Below are 7,364 nucleotides of genomic sequence, written 5' to 3'. Positions count from 1 at the left end.
GTGGCCAGAAAGGCCCCTTTGAAGAGACAGCTGTCTTTCCCTTTTTAACCATGTATACGTTATTTTAAAATATCGTAATAAGGGGCTGGCCCCATGGCCGAGTGGTTAAGTTCGCGCTCTCCGCTCCAGGCGGCCCAGTGTTTCGTTGGTTCGAATCCTGGGCACGGACGTGGCACTGCTCATCAAAGCACGCTGAGGTGGCGTCCCACATGCCACAACTAGAAGGACCCACAACGAAGAATATACAACTATGTACCAAGGGGGCGTTGGGGAGAAAAAGGAAAAAAATAAAATCTTTAAAAAAAAAAAAAATATTGTAATAAAACATTTCCCCCCTTTCATGCAATCTTGGAATATATTTTAGGTTAAAATGTATAAGAAACCCCCATGACATGACATTTGTTTTGAAAACTACAGACATACAAACGACAACATTAACTGCAGAAATGCAGCAAAGAGGAATACAAATTGGCACAGATCCAACATTTCAGTATTGGTAAATAGTAATTGAAATCAACACATCTGGGGCCGGCCCAGTGGCGCAGTGGTTCAGTGCGTACGTTCCACTTCGCCGGCCTGGGGTTTACCCGTTCGGAACCCAGATGTGGACATGGTACCGCTAGTCAGGCCATGCTGTGGCAGGCGTCCCACATATAAAGTAGAGGAAGGTGGGCATGGATGTTAGCTCAGGGCCAGTCTTCCTCAGCAAAAGGAGAAGGATTGACAGTAGTTAGCTCAGGGCTAATCTTCCTAAAAAAAAAAAAAAAAATGACACATCGTATTACAGTATCAACACCATGCCCTCAAGTTCAAGTAAGCACCTCTACTTCCATCCCAGAACCCTGCCAACTTAGACGTAACACAACAGTAACATGAGCTAGCATTCATTAAACCGTTAATGAGTGCCAAGCACTGCTCAATATGTAAAATGTGTTTTTTTGTTTGTTTTATTGATGAAGAGACAATTTTTAAACAAGCAGAGGAAACAGCAAGTGCCAAGGCCCAGAGATCAGAGGAGCAGGAAAAGGTGGTGGACACCGTGTGCCCATCAGGGTCTGGCAGGACAGTGGGTACACACTCAACTGTGCTTATTGAAAAGAGTTTAATGGAGGGCTATTACCCCAGGTATGGGGGTTGGGGTGCAGCTCCTGGGCTGGCAACAGTGGAAACCCTTCACCCCTAACCCTGAAGGGAGGAGGGGCGGGGTGGTTTCCTGGAACCAGGGGGAGCCGCAGCTGTGGGCCACCGGTCCTGAGAAGAGATGTGGCTGGAGAGAGACAGGCCACTGCCAACTGGGAGTGGGTGGGGAAAACACCCCAACTTTCTCTCTTCCCACCCTCCGAGGGAGGAGGGTGCCTCCCATTGGTGCCTCCCGTTGGCTGAACCCAACAACAGCCAAAGGTGAGGAAGCCCAGGTGCTGGTGTCCATGGAGGTCAGCTTCGGTGGGGTGACACAGAGTGGGTGAAAACTGTGGCGAGTGGATCTGGGGGGTGGGGGTGAGCAGAGAATAACCACTGTTGTTCCAGGTGACCCTGCGGTCTGTCCAGCCCTCTCTGAGCCAACTGTGTAACAGGAATGACTTGGGCTTGAGAACTGACCCTGTCCCAATCCTGCCTGCAGACGTCTCGTTGACCTGGAGCATTCACATGTCTGTTGCCGTGGAAACCTGACACTCGGGCTTGGCCACCTGCACCTGCCATCCATCCATCCCCCAAATCAAGGAGCTGGTCCAACCCGTGACCTGGTGATGCCCAAAGGACGAGAAATCACTGCATCTGTTAGAGCCCCTGGGACCACTTTTAGAGCCTCCGGCCTCAGCCTCAGCCAGACAAGGTTGGCAGGGCTTCTCAAGACCGGCAGGGCTGTTGGGACACCCGAGGCAGCATGAAATCGTCACTCCCATCTCCGGCCCCAGCAGCGATTCACTCTGCCACTGGGACTGGCCCTGAGGGAATTCTGTGGCCATGGGAACTCATCAGCCCACAGCCGCCTGGCCTCCCTCACACGGGTTCTGCGTCAGCCCCACACACAGAGGGAGACAAACACCCCACAGCCACAGGCACACACCCACTGCCTCACACCCAGATACACACACAAATGCACAGGCAGGCACAGACACACACCCACAGTGCGTGCCACCATGCCTAGCCACTTCTGGCCACCCCTGCAATTCTTCCAGTCTCGGTTTTCCTGACTGTCCCAGGACGAAGCGGGGACGGCCCACAAGACACTCCCGTGCATCCTGGAACCTCTCTGAACAGAGTGTCTTCATCACCGTTCCTCTTCCCCAGAAGGGAAAGTTCCTGGAAAACAAGGATTGAAGGAAGAGAGGGAGGAGGAGGAGTGGGAGGAGGGAGAGAGGCCGGCAGGAAGGGAGAGAGGCAGACACAGCCACGATAAACAGGCGACGCCATAGGATATAAATATGCTGGGGCAGACTCGATTTTGTTGGTTCTGATGTTTCTTCATTGGGGGAGGGGGCTGTTTTTCAAGAAAAGAAGATGAAAACTATGAATACAAATGAGAGACAGAGCCTTGGAGGGGCCCTTGGAAGCGAGGGCCCTGGAGTGTAGCAGCACAGCTGCTCCTGTCACATGCGTGAAACACGGACGTGTAAGCTCACAAACTGTGGGAGCACAGGCGCAGGCGCCCCCGACTCCCAGACACACTCGCTCGTGCACACACGCACCTGTGGCTCCAGGCCTCAGTTGCTGCTGTCAGCGGCCTGTCTGGGCAGCAGCCTTCAGAGGCCACTGCGGCCCTCACATGGAAGTCAGGCCCCAGCCCGGCCGCTTCCCCAACAACAGAGCATCCTCTGGGACCCAGCCGCATAGGTGCTCTTTGCTGTTTCAGAGGAGCAGAGCCCACTGCTGCCTCCTCGCCTGGGCCCCCAACCCCACGCCTACCCACCTGATGTGAGCAGGCTTCACACAGACGCACAGGCAGGGGCGGGGGCGGGGGCAGGGGGTGGGGAGGAGGAGGCGGGAGCTGCTTCTGGGGAGAGGCTTGGCCCCCACTCAGTGAGCGCCAGCCTCTGGCCCTTAGAGCTGGCCCCGCCCCCTCAAGCCTCCCCCAGCCCTCCTACTGCCTTTTTCTGAGGATGGGAGACCCAGGGCCAGAGTGGCTGCTAAGTGGGTCCTCTTGGGGAACAGCAGTATGTCACGCGCACGCACACACACTGAGAACCAGCACAGCTTTTTCTGGAATGCAGGAGATTTTCAAAGGTTTTCAATACAGTAAAGCATAAAGAAAATGAAAATGGCTTATAACGCTGCCGCACAGATAATCCCAGTGGCATTTTAAAAATAAAGTTAATGCACGCACACACTTAGGAAACTCAAACAGCTCCAAAAGATCAGAAAATGAAAAGGAAAACCTTCTTTCGTATCGCAGTCCCTTTCCTCGGAGATGATCGCTCTTGGCACTTCCTTCATGCATGCTTTGGTTCACTGGCATTTTACTGATAAAAAGAGAATCACGCTCTGCCTGCTGTTTTGTACCTTACCAGCTTTTCACCTAAGACTCCTCTCTGCAGATCCTTCCACATTGGTGCGGCCTAGTCTCACTCCTCCTTCGTAATGGCTGTGCTTTATTCCATCGTGTGCATTTGTTTCCGGTTTCCTTGCTCCTGCGCCGCCCCAACTGCTCCTTGGCGTACCTGGATGTACTGTCAGTAACTCCATAGGGTCAGTTAGAAACGGAAGCGCTGGGTCAAAGGGTTTGTGTCTTCTTTTTTTTTGAGGAAGATTAGCTCTGAGCTAACTGCTGCCAATCCTCCTCTTTTTGCTGAGGAAGAATGGCCCTGAGCTAACATCCGTGCTTATCTTCCTCTACTTTATACGTGGGATGCCTGCCACAGCGTGGTGTGCCAAGCAGTGCATAGGTCCACACCAGGGATCCAAACTGCTGAACCCTGGGCCACCAAAGCAGGATGTGCGAACTTAACTGCTGTGCCACCAGGCCCCTGGTTTGTGCATTCTTAATTCTACTAGATTGTCAAAATGCTCTTCAAAAAGATTAAATTAATTTACACTTTTATCAACAATAAATAAGTCTATCTCCCTACACATTAATGTTGCCAATCTGAAGGGTGAAAAATCATATCTCAGTGGGTTTTTTTTAAGTTTTATTGAGATATAATTCACATGCTATACAATTCACCCACTTAAAATGTACAATTCATAGTTTTTAGTATATTTAGAGTCACGCAACCATCAGCATAATCAATTTTGGAACATTTTCATCACCCCGAAAAGAAACCCTATACTCATTAACAGTCACTGCCCCATATCCTCTCTCCCCTCAGCCTCTAGCAACCATTAATCCACTTTCTGCATCTATAGATTTGCCTATTCCGGACATTTCGTAAAAACGAAATCACATAATATGTGATCTTTTGTGTCTGACTGCTTTCACTCATGTTTTCAGTATTCACATGTTGAGCGTATGTCAGCGCTTCATCCCTCTTTATGCGTGAATGACAGTCCATTGTGTGGATAGACCACATTTTGTGTGTCCATTCATCAGGTGATGGACATGGGGTTGTTCACTTTTTGGCTCTGGTGAATAACGCTGCTGTGAACATGCGTGTGCACGTTTCTCTGTGTACGTGTGACTTCATTTCTCTTGGGTGTACACCTAGGACTCAGTGTTGTTTTAATAGGCATTTCTTTTCATTTTGAGTGAGGTTGAGCATCTTCATGAATTGCTGCTTCAAATCTGCTGCCTGATTTCCTGTTGGGTTCTTTGAATTGAGTTGAATTGTAGGACACCCAGCTGGTGTCGCAGAATTGCCTGGTGATGTGGGAAAAAAACCCCACACATTATAATTGGTGTCAGGATCATACTACTGATTTGAGCTCTTTGTTAATCAAGAAAACATAGCCCATTGTCTGGCACATGTGTTGTAAATATATTTTTCCAGTTTGTCATTTGTCTTTTTTTTATTTGTCTTTTGACTTCTTTTATTTTGTGACATTCAGAAATCAATTATTTTGTTTTCAAAGTTGGGTTTTTTTTTGAGGAAGATTAGCCCTGAGCTAACGTCTGCTGCCAATCCTCCTCTTTTTTCTGAGGAAGACTGGCCCTGAGCTAACATCCATGCCCATCTTCCTCTACTTTATGTGTGGGACGCCTACCACAGCATGGCTTTCCAAGCGATGCCATGTCCACCCCCGGGATCTGAACCGGCGAACCCCTGGCTGCTGAGAAGCGGAATGTACACAAATAACCACTGCGCCACTGGGCCAGCCCCTTGTTTTCAAAGTTATTAACTTTTTCTCTTTAGGCTTATAACCAGCTTAGTAACGTCTTGCCCACTATAGTATAAGTTTATCCACGACTACTTCAAGAATCTTCATGCATTTTCCTCCTCCATCTTCTTTTTGTAACATTTAAAACTGACCCATATGGGGTTTATTCTGGTGAGACGAGTGAAGATCCAGGGTTCCTTCCAAACGGTCAAGGAATCATCTCAGCATCTCTAATGGAAGAACCCTTCCTGTGGGCACCGATTTGAAATGCCCCTTCACCGTAAATCACGTGTTCCTCTGCCCTCGGACCTGCTCCAGGACTCGCCGCCTGTTGGTTCTCCATCCTGGCCGCACATCAGAGTCATCTGGGACATTTAAGGAAACGCCAAACCCAGGTCCCACCCCGGTGGAGCAGAATCTCTGGGGTGGAGGCCAAAGATCGCTTTGTTTTGTTCGTCTGTTTTCTAGAAGCACTTTAGGCAGCTCTAGTGTGAAGCCAGGGCCAAGAACACGCACTCCACAGCACTCCGTTGACTGGTCTAGCTACTTCTTTTCTACCAAACTGTGTTTTAATAGAATTGGCCCTTGTCATTCCTCTTCTTTTTCAGAATTATCTTCACATATTTCCAGATGAACTTTATTATTGTTTCGTCAGTTCGGAAAAAAAGCCTGTTATTCCAGCTTAGGCCGCATTGATCTTATTTTCAGCCAACAAATCCTGATCGGGCGTCTACTCCGGGCCAGGCCCTGTTCTAGGCGGTGGGGATACAGGAGCGAACAGATTCATAAGAGTCCCTGCCTCCTGTTGGAAGGACAGACAATAAGATGTGAGTGGAGTCAAGGAAAGCTTCTCGGGGGAGGTGGCATGAGAGCTGAGCCTACACCATAACTCTGGTCCTACGCAGCAGACCTGGCAGTGGCCTACCCGTGCCCCTGTCGCCTCTCCTTTGCTGACAACACCCCAGCTTTGTTCAGGGTGGCAGTGTGGCTTGCCTAGGTGACACGGTTCTTTTCCCAGCCTCTACTGCCCTGCACACACTTCTAACCAAGGAGGCCGAAGCTGAAGCCTGCAGGACGCTAAGGAAAACGGCGCTCGAAAAGGGAGTTGCTGACCCAGCGCCAGCAGCTGCCCGCTCTAGTTGCATGGAAAAAATACACCCTGTGTTTAAGCACCAAGAAACCAGCTTTTTGTTCCTTCCGCCTGAAAAGCATACCTAACTGATACAACCTACACCAGACACCTTGTGAAATAACCCATCCGTGTTCCTGATGTTTGCAAATTCAATAAACAAGGACTTCGGCGACGTGGGAGGGTACGGGGTGCGTTCCAAAATTTAACACGATTTGGCCATCAGTGTCTCCATGTTTCTTTAAATTGTGGGTAAAAGATAACATAAAATTTACCATCTTAACCATTTTGAAGTTTGCAGTTTAGTGATAAGAATATTCACAGTGTTGTGAAATACATCTCTGGAAGTTTTCATCTTGCAAATCTGCAGCTCTGTCCCCATCGAACACCTCCCCATCCTCCTCCCCCTCCCCCGCCCTGGCAACCCCCATTCTACTTTCTGTTTCTGTGAGTTTGACTGCTCTCGTGACCTCGTGTAAACTGAATCACACAGTATTTGTCCTTTTGTGACTGGCTTATTTCACTCAGCATAACGTCCTCAAGGTTCATCCATGTTGCAGCATAGGACAGGATTTCCTTCTTTTTTAGGCCGAATATTCCATTGTATGTATAGACCACATTTTCTTTATTCATTCCTCCACTGATGGCCATTTGGCTTGCTTCTGCCTCTTGGCTATTGTGAATTCTGCTGCTGTGAACATGGGTGTGCGATATCTCTTTGAGACCTTCTTTCAATGCTTTTGGATCTACACCCAGACGTGAGATTGCTGGATCATACGGTAATTCTAGGTTTAATTTTTGGAGGACTTTCTATAGTGGCTGTGCGCATTTTACATTCCCAGCAATTGTGCGCAGTGGTTCCAGTTTCTCCACATCCTCACCATCACTTGTTATTTGCTGGGTTGTTTTGGTGGGGTTTTTTTTTATAGTGGCCATCCCAATGGGTGTGAGGTGATATTTCATTTGGTTTTTTTTTTTTTTA

This window comes from Equus quagga, chromosome 1 (assembly GCF_021613505.1).
Source record: "Equus quagga isolate Etosha38 chromosome 1, UCLA_HA_Equagga_1.0, whole genome shotgun sequence".
Taxonomy (NCBI): domain Eukaryota; kingdom Metazoa; phylum Chordata; class Mammalia; order Perissodactyla; family Equidae; genus Equus; species Equus quagga.
The sequence above is the reverse complement of the archived record's forward strand: the minus strand, read 5'-3'. Positions refer to the sequence as shown.